Raw genomic sequence first — 15950 nt, forward strand, 5'->3', positions numbered from 1 at the left:
ATGAAAAAATACATATCTTTGTGTTCATATTTTTTATTTGATTGGAATTAAGTATTCCAACACTTGGGCATGGGTTTGCGAGGGGAGCAGAGGAGGGGTGGAGAGACAGGGAGTGAGCGAGGCTGAGAAGTCGGCCCCTGTGTGAATGGCCTGGCTTGTCGGGAGCCTACAGCGGTAGGTGTAATGGTATGCGAAGTGACCTTGAATATAGGCGCTGTGGGTAGCCCCAGCTTTTTTGTAAAAGAAGCATTTGCAGTGGAGGTTTGGGTTTCAGGCCTCCCAGTCATCAATCATCTCAACCCATTCTTCTCTTTGACAGCTCAGTACAAGGCCTGACATTTGACACCCAAGACCCCGAGACTTATGCACAGACACAAGCTGAGGCCTTAAGGGAGGGGCAGAGAAGAAGAAAAACAAAAGAGTTGTTATATATATATATATTATATATATATAAAATATATATATATATATTTTTTAAGTTGCAAACTGAAGAAGATACCAAACAAATCCTAACTGACACAGGAAATGATTCTGCAGGAGAGCATCGCCTTGAATTCTCTCTGCTGCTTTGTGATTTTTTTCCTGCTGTTTAGGTTGCTTAAAATAGTTCTGTGCAGTTAGTTGGGGCAGATATCTGAGCTTGGCTACTCACTTTCCATTTGCCAGATTGAATCCAACCTCAGCATTCAAGGATGGATTGGTGGACATGGGGGTTATCACTTTCTGGACAATGGCTCATGACACAGTGACCTGAATGTCATTACATCATACTGTCACCTCAGAGGCAGGCCACCCTCAGGGTACTTTCTCTTTGGAAAATTGAAAAAATAAAAAAGGAGAGATAATAATTCAGGTTCAGATATGAGCTCACTGAAGTTCGAGGTCAACTAATGCAAGTGTTTCAGGGATCAAATAATGGTAATTGGTGTTAAGAAGAATTAGGTAATTTATGGTTCTAACATTGAAAGAGTCTCAAAGGTTTACAACATGCAAGTCCCAGGATTTCATGGGTGAAGGTCCAGGTGGCTCTGCCTCAAATCCCTATTCATCTAAGGCCAGTTAAACTGAGTGCCAAGCTCTGAGTTTGTGAGGCCAAGGGTGTGTGATTAAATTCTTACCCAAGTCTGAGACCTGACAGATCAATCTAGCAAGCATTTTTTGACACTGACTATATGCCTAGCACTGTACTAGAGTCATAGGACATGCAAATATTCTAAGGGATGATCCCAGCCACACAGACACTACCATCTATTTGGAGAGATAAAGCATGCATTGATAAGATAGTGCGTAATAGTATGGCAAAAAAAAAAAATATGTTCTGATTTATCAACTAGGTTGTCTCCAGGATTACTCAGCACATCATTCATTCTGGAAGCACTGGCATCCCACACACAGACTCAAGAAATCACATGTTTCTTCCCAGTGGAAATGTAGAAAAATACTTGGGGTTTGCATAGGAAATATAAATTGCTTTCTAAGAACATCGAAGAGTACAGGCTTAGAATACCGAGTTAACTATTAGGAATCTTTTAGAAAAACATTCCCAGAGAAAATACACACTATCAGGAGTTGAATGAGGCAGTGACTGGACTGCAAATGAGTTTTAATAAAATAAATTTATGTCATTTTCCAATAATCCATAATGAGTGTATGTAACTTTGTATTAATTAATAAATGATAAAAATATTTTTTTAAATGGAAATCCTTAATGGCTCCCTAGAATTGCGTACTACTTGCATTTCATTCTGTAATTTTTCTCTTAGTGTAGAAAGTCTGATAATACTTCTTTTTCACTACCTTTCCACTAGTAGTTAATAAAGTTCATTCTCCTGTAAGAGCAAAGGTGGACACTTCACACCCCATATAGGATTAGCCTCTGAGCCTGAGTGAGGCTACCTGTAGTAGATTGAGTTCCTCTTCCATGTTCTCACAATGCCTTATATTCTGGCACAGCATGGACCTGCTCTGTTAATTTGGGAATTACTTATCTTTTGCCCATTAAACAGTGAGCTCCTTGAGGGCCAGGACGTGTCTTTTTCTCCAGGAAGTGTTCTCGTTTTAATATGTCCTGGAGGGAGGTCTTTGCTTTGCACAGGAGTTACTCAATATCCTTTTGAAGAGTTTATAGATGTGTGAATAAGTATCTGCTTCTATTTGTTAGGCAAGTAGCATCATTATTGTTTTCAAGGACTCATTTGTGCACCTTTAAACAACCTCCCATTTATTTGTCATGGAGCTCTGTTTCGTTATCACTCTTGGCAGTAAAAAAATGTATTCCTCTGAATGTTCATAAAATTCTTGCCAGGAATGAACTGATAAAAGCTTGCCAAGCTCCCATCTTTTTCTGCTTAAACTTATCTGTTTGGGGGTTCCTACATAGAATTTGCTCTTTCTCTACCTTTTTTTCTGTTTTGTTTTTAAGTTTATTTTTATTAGCCTTTGTTGTCCTTCTTGCCTTTAGTTCTCTAGAGAAATAAATTGTACTTTCAACTTTTAATTATTTGAAATAAAGCACCATCTATAACGATGTGCACATTAAAGTTTCAGATTATTAATTCCTGTTTGAAGTAGTTCCAAGTACTTTTATTTGCTTTTTCAAGTATTTTCCTATTCAATCAGGGGTACTCATTTGTGTTTGGAGAAATCTGTGGTGTTTTTGACCTTGCATGTCTCTTTTTTCCCCTGGAAAACTCCACCCACCTCCTGGAAGGATTCTAAATCCAAATCATGGCTTTTCCTCCCCACTTTGGGAGAGAAGTACAGAATCTGCAATCTTGCAAAATGAAAGGTCTTAATCTTGAGGGAAAGCCTTTGATCCATAAAATAAGAGTTATGCTTAGTCGTGAGCTTTTTGAAACAGTATTCTTCGTTTAGTGCAAAAAATCTACAGTCAGAAGTTTGAAAATGTCATACAGTAGAGATGATTAGTTTTAATATAAATAGAATGGTGCCATTGAAGGCAAACTCAAGAACTCAGTTTTGTTTTAAAACTTGGATATTTTCTACTGTTGGCAAAAAAGTGGAATTAAATATTTGTAATTAACAATGTTCAATACCACAATTGTGACACTATCAGACTATGATATTCACTGGATTTTGGCTCCCTTAGGGTGAAGAATGTATTGTTCTGCAGAGAAATTCTGTGGCTGTTTTTCTCCTCTAGGTTCACTGCATGTCACCCCACAGAATTGGAATTCAAGAGATGAGCCTGTATTTCTAATCATGTTGATATTTCCCATGTAGCCTCTTAGTCAGCTCCTTGGATTCTTCACACAAAACTATAAAAGGTCATCAATTATAGGGACCTTATGTAAATACTGGGCTGTTTTGTGATTCTATTCGGAGTAACGTTTATATACATCTGCTCAAATAAATTAATTTTCTTGTCCCAAATGACTCATTTAGTGGAACTAGAAGTTCTCATGCCAATGCAAATGGAGAAGGGGAGAGAGGGCACAGGGAAATGGGGAGGACAGGAATTCATTTTATCATCTACCAGTTTATGAGCCCTGGCACATAGTTTTTAAGTGGAAAAGCCCTTTAAGCAAATGTTTAGAAATAAAAGGAAAGAGGGAGAATTAGAAATCCTGTCTTCTTATGTGGAGTATAACCATCTTGAGGACGTGAAAATGGATTGAAACATACCTGCATTTGAGTGTCATCTGCATTATTGTCTAGCTGGATGACCTGATTCCCTTTAACTTTTTAGAACCTTATTTTCCACACTTAGAAAATCATAATAGAGTTACTCAAACTGTGAAACTAGCAATGAGATTGCACAGTGTTTCTTTCTTCTCTAAGGGCCAGTGCCGTCTCCACAGACATTAGACATTTTATAAAGAATGGAGAAACTCTTGCAGACTTTGCTCAGTTCTGTTAAGTCAGGCTAAGATGGGCCTGACAAATCCCTGAAAGTCTATGTTAGGCTTGGACTCATGGCCCAGCAAGTTTTAATAGCAGTTCCTTTCCTTCTAAGAAAGTTTCTTTACAAAACCTCCATGTCTCTGACAACCCCTTGCAACGTATCACAGGCATTGCCTACTCCAGACTCCATATTGACTCCCTATTACTTATTTGATGCCAATAAACGTCCTCCCTTGCCATTTATACCATCTCATTATCATCTGGTATCCATTATCTTATTTGTTGTAATATTTGTCGGTGCTGTCATTGCATGATTCCACCATTCCATGCTTTATTGCCAGCTCCTTCAAATCACATGGTAGTTCCATACTTTTACATATGGCCTTTCTCTGGCGTCGGCATTCCATCTTGGGCCCACCATTTTCCTCAAGATTCAGTTCCTCTTTCTTCATCCAACAGCTCTTCCTAAACTAAAATCATCTTCTTCAAATTGCGGCAGCTTTTTGTGCTTTCCCACTTTTACGCAGAATAGGTGAACTCCTGTCTTTGGCATTCCTTTCTTCTAACCACTTCTTACAGTTTTTCTCTCTTTTCTACCTTGAGTGGAAACTCTTCAAGAGATGATATGTTGAAAGTTGGATTTTGTATAAATTATGACACCTAGCAGAGTCCCTTATATATGATGAAAGTTTTGAATAATTGCTTCTTGAATAAAATTATAATTAATTAAATGCTAATACAGGTTCTTTATTAGCTACTACTACTCTTTTTGTATAAATTCCACTTTTCCTGTCTTTCTTCTCTGGATAGATTGATCAGTTGATTTATCTGAATGTAATTATTTATAGTCATCTGTTTGTATTTTTAATTATATAATTACAATGCTCCTTGAAATAAAGGTTAATTTTTAATTGTTGTAATCCTTGTTCTTAGAATTTGGGTTTAATTTTCCTGGCACATATAGACCCAAAGTAATATATTTTATTTATTTATTTATTTATTTATTTATTTTTGAGATGAAGTCTGGCTCTGTGGCCCAGGCTGGAGTGCAGTGGCCGGATCTCAGCTCACTGCAAGCTCCACCTCCCGGGTTTATGCCATTCTCCTGCCTCAGCCTCCCGAGTAGCTGGGACTACAGGCGCCCGCCAAGTCGCCCAGCTAGTTTTTTGTATTTTCTAGTAGAGAAGGGGTTTCACCGTGTTAGCCAGGATGGTCTCGATCTCCTGACCTCGTGATCCGCCCATCTCGGCCTCCCAAAGTGCTGGGATTACAGGCTTGAGCCACCGTGCCCGGCCTGTAACATATTATTAAACTAAACTAATTTGAGCAGTTTACTACCAGGACTTCAAGTTTCACTTCTTTGTCACTTTCATTCTTGTGCTGTAAACCTTGTCCTATTGTGTATCAGGTCCAGCAAGACCTCAGTCCAGGTTCAAGAAATAAAATGAAGGCACACCACTTCATTTGTAGTCTTGAAAGTTTTAATAATTTTTACAGATTAAAAATTGTTTAAATCACATTGCTGTTAGCCAGATTTATGAATGACTTGATTTCCACCCTACTAAATAAAATATGCAGTTGGATAATTTATGCAGCATCACGTGTTCTTTGATTCTTGGTACATCGTGTACGCACATCTGAGCAAAGGTATAACAAAGCCTACCTTACTGGATTATGGTGAGGAAAGGGGAGAGTGCATATTTAAAAAACAGATGAGGTGGCTGTGAACAAGCAGCAAGGAAGAGAGTTAGAGATATGGACTGTGTAGCCACAATATTTGATTTCAATACCAACCCACCACTTTGTTGTTACACAGGCTCTCCATGCCTCAGTTTCCTCACCTGTAAAATGGAAATAAATGCAGCCTCTTAGGGTTCTTGGAAGCAACCCAGGACATAGGGATGTAATGTGCTTGTATAGCATCTGGCAGATGGTGGCTTTTATACCCACACTGCTAGCTCTCATTTCTTACGAATTGGTTACGAATTAATCAGCCTGTCTGCATTTGCTATGGGTTAGTCTACTCTGGGTCAAGACACAGTCAAGTTTACGCTTATTTGGCCAACACAACTAACCAGCATCCTGTTTCTTAGTTACATCTAAGGCTACCTGTTTCTTAGTTACCTGTTTCTTAGTTACATCTGTGTAGGCTGGGTGTGAAGGAGGCTAGCAAGGTTGAGGGGAAAAAACAAGGACCCTGAGCATTAAATAGAGTATATGCCGCCCTACACCTACTCTACAAGATTAAAGAGATGGATTTTCAAGCAGTTCTTCAGACTAACTAATTTGTATGTATATCAAGAATTCAACTGGAGAAATTTTTTTTAAAGGAGCGGGGGACGGGGTCGGGGGCGAAATATGATGCTCTCACAGCCCCAGTGGTGTTGCCACATTCATTTTACTAGCTCGTTCATTCTTTAGTACTTTCATGGCTTGACATGAGGGAGGAATTTGCATGTCATGGAAGATAACATCTCACTGTTGCCAAAGGAGTCTATTCAGACATGCATGTTAGTGGGTTGATAACTTATTCGGTATTGCAGAGGACTCAAAGATAGACATTTTGCCTTTTATCTTCATCTCTGTGCTCCCTGCATACTAAAGATAGTGCAAAACAGTCAGATACATCTTAACTAATCCACACAGAAAAGAGGGACTTTTGCTAGCCTGCTGCAAGGGCTGCAAAGTTAAAGGAACAAGGTGTCACATGGCCTAATGACAAATGAATTAAACATGTTTATGCACCCAACGTGAGCTGTCTGTGAATGTAATTTTAAAGCACAAATCTAGTGATAATTTGACAAGAAGTGTAAAATAAGTAGAATCTAAACATTTTGGCTGCTGTCTTGAAGGGGTGAGATGAAAGAGTGAATAGTGGGGTTGCAATAATAAAAAAAAGTAGGTTAATTTATAAACGAAAATTTTCATATTAGTTGACATGTATTTTGGGGTAGAGGAAGGAAAAATGAGAACTTATTTAAACAATGGCTCTAACATGCATTAAAACAGAGAACACTCTAATTCCCTGTGCATTCTTAGATAGATAAGTACCAGGACTATCTGTTAAACACAGTACAAAAGCATTATCTATCCTCTATGTTGCACTAATCATTGACTACTTATTCTTTATTCTAATAGTATTTTTCTCCATCATAATTATTTATGGGTGTTATTGAATGGGATTTATTAAAGATTATGTGCTAAATACATTTCAAATACATGAGAGAAAGTTGGCCACGAAGACAGTGATCCAATTATTTAGGTCAAGAAAATCAAAGTAACATTGATTAAAAAAAGAAAACTAAAGCCAAAAAGTAACATTTAGAGTCAACATTTCTAACTGACTTTTCATATTCAGTTAGAATTTGTAGTGTGATGAAAATATAAAACTGTTGTTATGTACAGAGCAAATTGATTTTTTTAATACAAAACAAAAACTGTTGATGGTCACTGTTGTTCTTTTTAAAGTGCTTGAAAACAGATTGGAAAAATATGAACCAAGATGAAAGAAAGTGGTTCATTCAATTGGAAGATTTCATGTGATTTCTATTTTGTGCTTTCTATTTTTGTCCTAGGTATTGCTAAATATAGATTAACTTTGTATTTCTAAAATTAAATACATGTATATTTTATAACCATGAAAATGTGTGCTTCTTAAAAATATTTGCTATATTAACATTGTTTATATGTATAAACCATATTGCTCCCAATTTTATTTCAATCCTACATTCTACTTAACATCTTTGCAAGCCTCTTCTAAACATGTTCAATATCGAAAAAAACTACTAGCAGACCTGCAAAAGTTCGCCCCAGATACCATTTAGAAAAATATATAGTGTTTTTCATGGCCAAGTGACAAAATACATGATTTATTTAGAAACTTCACCAGTCCTCAGTACAGTAAGCTGCAATGCACTTATTACTCAAAAATGGGTTCAAATTATTCCAAATAAAATTTATAGTTTAGTAGCTGTTAGAAGAATCTAGATATTATTAATACATGTAACTAAAAGTATTATACATTTAGCAACATACAATCTGTTCACACTCTTTAAAGCAGGGTTGTCCAAACTTTTGGCTTCACTGGGTCACACTGGAAGAAGAATTGCCTTGGGCCACACATAGAATACACTAACAGTAACGATAGCTGATGAGCTAAAAATTAATAATGATAATAATCTCACATTTTAAGAAAGTTTACAATTTGCGTTCAGCTGCATTCAAAGCCATCCTGGACAGCATGTTGCCCGGAGGCAGCAGGTTGGACAAGCTTCCTTTAAAGTGTTTGTGCGGATGTTTCTACTGTAACTTTAAGGAATATATTAGCCATACCTCTCTGGTTTAACTCCCTCTCTTGCTTTCACTTGACTTTTAAAAGATATTTGTACTCTTGCTAGCATAACAGAAAGTGATGTGGACAACAAATGTGTTTATCTTGTAACTACAGAGAACTAATCTGAAAAATTCAGGTACCATCTAAAATTGTCTAATCTGTTTAGCTATTCATGGTAAGTTAGAAAAGTTCACTCTTCACCTTCGTGCAATGTAGCTCTCCTTTAAAAGAAAGTTCCTTAGGTTTAGCACTTCCTAGCATTGTCCAGATGGGCACAAGATTTCTTTCTTTCATTTTCCAGTCCTACGGTGAGCGAGTTCTGATTGGTCAGCAGCTTCATGGAAATCCTCGAGTGCATAGGTACATCAGTAACTCAAGAAATATTTAAAAATAAATTATAAGTGTAAATGCATTTTTATAGTAAGGCCGTATGCTTTAAAATATAAATCTATAATATTTATATATAGACTGCTATTGTGCAGCAGTCATAACCTCCTATGAGAATGGCTGATGTTCTATGCCTCTGCATTCCACTTGGAATGATTTTAACTTTCAGCTTCTTTTCAAGAGCACCTGGATTTAGCCCCTGTGACTTATAGCTGCATCAGTTCATACAGAAATGTGTTGTACCACTCCAAAGGAAGTAGTTTATCTTCTACATGACAACACCTGCACATCTCCAAAAGCTAAAATAACTCTGAATACGCAAAGACAGCATGGCTTTCAAAGGAATCCAGACACTAATTATAAACCTGGTAAGCAGGAATTTGCAGAAATAGAACAGAGCCATGCTGGGAGATCTGTCTTTCATTGTTTGTCTATTTATAAATTGATGTTGGGCTAAACTCCTGGGTAATTTGACTTAAACACATGACACAATGCTAATAATTCAGAAATTAGTTGATTTGGAAAGAATTGGTAAATAATCTTTGGTCCAGCAAACTTTTTCTTTGATTTTTCAAATTAATTTGTGAGCTCAAATGCAATAGTGTCAGCACGTTCAATATTTTGGTTTCTTCTTTAGAACTAACAGTAAGTCCCCTCAATATATAACATGAGAGATGTTTTCCCTATATGCTTACTCTTATTTCCTAATCACTGTTATTAGCTGTTTGTTTATATTTTTAATACATAGAATCTAAATGTACCCAAATACACTAACTCAAGAGAAATATCTTTTCCTATATAAAGTATTTATGAACATCAATTTTATGGGAATTTTTTTGATGCTTCTGGTAAGATCCAAATGCATTTCAGGTCCATAGTGATGTCAGGATGAAAATTGCCCTGTGTTATGGTCAACTTCACATCCAATGGATTGTGTCCATAAATTTACATTTCCCTAATACCTCTGGCTATAGATTTGAGCCTGATAAATGTGACACCATTGGAGGTCCATTAAAAATGTGGCCCACATTAGATGCATCCATTAGATAATACTTTATTCATTGACAGCTTGGTGTATCTTGTTTTAAATCTCTTTTGCCTATGCTCAAACAAGAAAGCTAGCAAGCAATACTGGCATAAACTCATTTTCAGTAGATGTTTTATTAATATTGCTAAATATTGTTAATGAAATATTGTAAAATGCCATTATCTACTAAGGTAATCAGCCACATAACTTCAACTAGAGTCTCTATGCAGCAGACTTCTAAATATAAATTTCCAGCTGCCATCTTTTTAATGAGTCGTTTGAATTTAACTGCCCTAGACCAGCAAAACATGTCTTTTCCAAGATTCTAAGGTTCTGGCTTGTCTTCTGTGTCTTACTTTTGTGAAAGTTACAACCATTGCCTTCACCATTCCCTTGAAATCCTTGAATTGGGCACTGGTTTCTCCTTTGCTTTCTTTTTCTTACATGTGTCATAAGTTACACACTGAGGCTGTTCTGCCTTGCAGTTCTTATTTCCATTTTTCTCTTTCTCTTTGCACTCTTGTGACATTCATTTAAGCTATCAGTATTTACTGCAGAGACATCAATAACTTCTCAGTTGCTCTTTCCATCTGCCATCTCCCCTGACCTAAGTCCATTTGGGAACCACTGCCAAATTAATATTTCCTTTTGCAGACTTTTGCTATAAGAACTTTGTTTCAAACCTTCAGTTGTCCTGAAATCCAAACTTCTTGAATATACCCTTTTATATTTTGTCTCCACACTTTTTTTTTTTTTTTTTTTGAGATGGAGTCTCACTCTGTCACCCAGACTAGAGTGTAATGGTGCGATCTCAACTCACCACAACCTCCACCTCCTGGGTTCAAGCGATTCTCCTGCCTCAGCCTCCTGAATAACTGGGATTACAGGTGTGCACCACCATGGCTGGCTAATTTTTGTATTTTTAGTAGAGACAAGGTTTCACCATGTTGGCCAGGCGGGTCTTGAACTCCTGACCTCAGATGATCCACCCACCTCTGCCTTCCAAAGTGCTGGGATTACAGGCGTGAGCCACCATGCCCAGCCAACACACTTATTTTTTTAAGAACTATTACTTTTAGCTCTGAAATGTAAAGACATTGGAAAGAGTCACTCCCTTACTTACAATAAGAAAAAGCTGGACAAGTGAAAAACCAACAACTTATCTTAGACTCATCAGAGAATAGATGTGGCAAAGTAAGCTGCCATCCTGAAACCTGAAGACTCAGAGACATCCAAAAAGTTACATCAATGGAGATCTACTCACTTCAGGAGCAGAAGACCCTGGAGCGATAAATTGGTGGGAACACTTGAATGGTTGATAAATTGCTGGCGGCTGAGCATGCATTAGTGTGAGGGGGAAAAAGCTACTGGAGGCTACAGTCTTAGAAGGCCCTCTGCTGTTTTGACCTGCCTTCCAAGAATCCACCAGGTTCTCACCGTGGGGATCCAAGAAAGACCCTTTCATGGCTTTGGCATGGAAAAGGGAGGTATGAACATTCCGATACATGTGCTGAACCTTTTTCATAACAAAGTCTTGCTCTTCAGGGAAAATGACTTTGCCAGAATGTAATTCTGAAAACTTATTCCAGCTGGAGGGAGAGAATTCCTCTCTATTCCAGTCCTGTATAACCTTCCTATTTGACCAAAGTTCGGGGATGGAGGTGAGGGCAATACAATGAATGAGAAACAGTTTCAAGGAAAATAGATCGGGAATGCTGCAGTAAGAAGGGGTGGGAAGAGGGGGCTATACAATGTAGGAGGGACAGAAACACGAAAGAGAAAGGAAGGCCACATCCCTTAGACAGAGGCCCAAGAAAAGACTGAGACTTAAATAGAAGATTATAGAATATCCCCCTCCTCTTCACTCTACCAGCATTGAATAGGGCTGCAGTACAATAATAGTGGGTTACAGCTGAAAGAACTGAAAGACACAAACTCTCTCCAAGGAGCAATACATAGGAAATTTCCAAAGGCAAGAGGGCAGACAAACACAAGGAATGGGGAAATTGAAACTCCTAGTCCCTACAGCTATAACAAAAATTATACACAGCCTTGACTCCTAACCAGATTAACATAAATTCTCACATTAAAGCTCTATTTACCTCAGTTTGTATTTCCCAATACATGTCCAGCTTTCAGGCAAAAATATAAGTCATGCTAAAAGGCCATGAAAAACAGTCTGAATAAAATATAATCAGAGCACACATTCATATATGACACAGATGTTGGCATTTTCTGACAGCAAAATTAAAATCTCTATGACCAATATGTTAAGAACTGTTTTGAAAAAATTAGAAAACATGCAAAGAAAAAACTGAAAACAACCAACAATGGACAAAATCAAAGACTAAAAACTATAAGAAAACATTTTAAAATGCTAGAAATCAAAGAATGAATAAAGTATGTCTTTGTTTACTGAAAATATTCTTCTACTAAAGAATGAAGAATGAAGAACTGTCTTAGAACATGAATAGTATTCTATAAATGAACAATGTATTTAGTAGAACCATTCTGTGGATATAGCCAAGGAGAAAATTAATATAATAGAAGATGTGACAATAGAAACAACTGAAACAGAAATATAAGGAGAAAAAAAATGAAAAAACAACAGAATATCTAAGAATTGAGGGACAGTTTCCAAAGGTGCACAATTGCAGTAGCAGAAGAAGAGGGAAAAAATGGAGTGGAACTATTTGAAGTAACAATGGCTAAGACCTTTGTAAATTAATGACAGACACCAAATTACATGTCCAGGTGAGCTCAGAAAACACCAAACAGAATAAACACCAAATACACACACACACACACACACACACACACGCACACACACACATGCATATTATATTTAAATTTCAAATAATTAAAGACAAATAGAAAATCTTGAAGAATGTCAGAGAAGGAAACATTATTTCTCTCACAGCAGAATAAAGATTAGAATTATATCAGACTTCTCTTCAGAAAACATGTAATCATAAGAGAGTGCAGTAAATATTTAAGTGTTGAAAGAAAAATACTACAAACATGGAATCCTATATCCTTCAAATTATCCTTCAGAATTGAAGGAGAAATAGACTTTCTCAGATAAATAAAAACTGAAGGAGTTCATTGTGAGCACACCTTCCCCTGAACAAAATGTTAAAGATGTTTTTAGGCAAAAGAAAAACTATAGAGGTCGGAAATTTGGCTCTACCTAAAGAATGTGTTAGGAAAATAAACAATAATAAGATCCATCAATATCAAAAGAAACAGGAAAGAGGAATTGAGAATGCTCTGCTATAAAGTACCTGTACAATATATTAAGTGGTATGGTGTTATCAGAGGATAGATACAGGTTACTTTAAAATGTATATTGTAAACTCCAGGATAATTACTAATTAATTTAAAAAGAGATAAATGATATGACAAGAAATAAAAATGGAACCATATAAAATGCTCAATTAAGACCAAAGAAGGAAGAAAAGTTGGCAGGGGGGAAGAAACAAAGAGTAAATTCAACACACTGAAAACAGCTACAAAGGTGGTAGATAATATTCCAATGATATTAATATTCACTTTAAATGTGAGCGGTCTAAATATGCCATTTAATTGTCAGAATAGGTTAAAATATCAAACTGTATTTTGTCTACAAGAAACCAATTTTAATCATTTATATTTAATATCTAGACATAAAATTTGTATGCAGAAATGTTAAAATTAAAGGGGTAGAGAAAGATATCATGCTAACACTAATCAAGAGAAAGCCAGAGAATATTAATTTCAGATTTCATAAAAAAGTAAATGATCAAGGGTAAAAAGAAACATTACATGATAAACAGGCCAATACTGCAAAAACGTATAACAGTTCTAAACATGTATGCACTGAAAACAGAGCCTTAGAATAAATGAGATAAAAACTGATAGAACTGAAAGGAGGAATAGACAAATCCCCTAATATCATGTTGGATACTTGAATACCTGTCTGGCAGCAACAGATAGATCCAGCAGGTAGAAAATTGGTAAGGATATAGATGATCTGAATAGCACTATAAATCAACTTGATCTAATTGGCATTTATAGAGTATCCCATCCAACAGCAGCAGATTATCCATTCTTCTCCAGCTTGAATGGAACGTTCAGAAAGTTAAACTACATCTGGTAGCATGAAAAACAAATTTGGCGAATAGAATAGAAATTACACAAATTTATTTTCCAAGATTTGTCTTTCTCTGCTTCATTTACAACTGAATTTATCAAAACCAGACCACCTACTATTTCCAGCATATATCATATTTTTTCCTACCTCACTTCTCTCATTTATTTACTGAATATATCCTTAAGGATATTAGAGTATGTATTGAGATATAGTATAGTCTCACTTTAGACCATAAGCACCTTGAGGATGTATTTTACTTTTGTTTTTGTTCCTTCACATTCTCCCATTCCAATATCTGAAAGTCTACTTTGTTTTCATTAGTGATTTTTCTACATGAACAAACTGGCTACACTCCTAAAAAATTATATCCTTAAAAATTCTAGAGTGAAGTTACATTCATGCAAGGACATGGACATTACATTCCTTAACCTTTTGAACAAACTTTAATGTGAAATATAAAAAAATCTTTAATACAGTTTAACTCTCTAGGATATCCTTTTTTGTTTTTTTGAGACAGGTACTTGTTCTTTCACCTAGGCTGGAGTGCAATGATATAGTAATAGCTCACTTCAGCCACAAATTTCTGGGCTCAAGTGATCCTCCTGCCTAAGCCTCTGGACTAGCTAGAACTACAAGTGCATGCTACCATGCCCAGGCAATTTTTAATTCTTACTATTTTTTGTGTGGAGATGTGGTCTTTCTATGTTGCCCAGTCTGGTCTTGAACTCTTGCCCTCAAGAGATACTCCCACCTGGGACTCCCAAAGTGTTGGGATTATAGACATTTGCAACTGTGCCTGGCCTTAGAATAGCCTTTTAAATGTTATGTTTCAATTAAAGTATTACCAAAGCATAACTTATTTACATTTATGACACCATAAATTATGTTTGCTTTGAGCCATTCCCTATTCCCTTTCCATAAGAAAGTTGCTAAGTCTCAGAAGCCAGTATGGTCAACCAAGAATTTCGGGTCAAAATCAAAGTCTTTTTAGACTGGAAATTTGGGAAAAATGTTTGCCTTTTGCATTGAGCACTGATATGGTTTGGCTCTGTCCCCACCAAATCTCATCTTTAATTGTAACTTCCACAATTCTCACAGGTCATGGGAGGAACCCAGTGGGAGGTGATTGAATCATGGGGGCAGGTCTTTCCTGCACTGTTCTTATGATAGTGAATGAGCCTCATGAAATCTGATAGTTTTAAAAATGGGAGTTTCCCTGCACAAGCTCTCTTTGCCTGCTGCCATACATGTAAGATGTGACTTGCTCCTCCTTTCCTTCCATGATGATTGTGAGGCTTCCCCCATCATGTGGAACTGTAAATCTCATCAAACCTCTTTCCTTTGTAAATTGCTCAGTCTCAGGTATGTCTTTATCAGCAGTGCAAGAACAGACTAATATAGTAAATTGGTACCAGAAGTGGGGTGTTACTGAAAAGATACTTGAAAATGTAGAAGCCATATTGGAACTGGGTAACAGGCAGAGGCTGGAACAGTTTTTGAGGGCTCAGAAGAAGACCAGAAAATGTGGGAAAGTTTGGAACTCCCTAGAGACTTATTAAATGGCTTTGACCAAAATGCTAATAATGATATGGACAATGAAATCCAGGCTGAGGTGGTCTTAGATGGAGATGAGGAACTTGTGGGGAACTGGAGGAAAGGCAACTCTTGTTATGTTTTACCAAACAGACTGGTGGCATTTTGCACCTGCCCTAGAGATTTGTGAAACTTTGAACTGGAAAGAGATGATTTAGGGTATCTGGCAGGAGAAATTGCTAAGCAGCAAAGCATTCAAGTGGTGACTTTGGCTTGTTGGAGGCAGTTGGGTATTGTTAAAGGCATTCAGTTTTATAAGGGAAGCAAAGCATAAAAGTTCAGAAAATTTGCAGCCTAACAATGTGATAGAAAAGAAAATCCCATTTTCTGAGGAGAAATTCAAGCGGGCTGCAGAAGTTAGCGTAAGTAATGAGAAGCACAATGTTAATCCCCAAGAAAATGGGGAAAATGTCTCCAGGGCATGTCAGAGACTTTTGCAGCAACCCCTCCCATCACAGGCTTGGAGGACTAAAAGGAAAAAGTGGTTTCATGGGCCAGGCCAAGGGTCCCCCTGCTGTGTGCAGCCTAGAGACTTGGTGCCCTGTATCCCAGCCACTCAGGCTGTGGCTGAAGGGGGCCAGCATAGAGCTTGGGTCGTGGCTTCAGAGGGTGCA

The sequence above is a fragment of the Trachypithecus francoisi genome, unplaced genomic scaffold (genome assembly GCF_009764315.1).
Source record: "Trachypithecus francoisi isolate TF-2019V2 unplaced genomic scaffold, Tfra_2.0 Lachesis_group3, whole genome shotgun sequence".
Lineage (NCBI taxonomy): Eukaryota > Metazoa > Chordata > Mammalia > Primates > Cercopithecidae > Trachypithecus > Trachypithecus francoisi.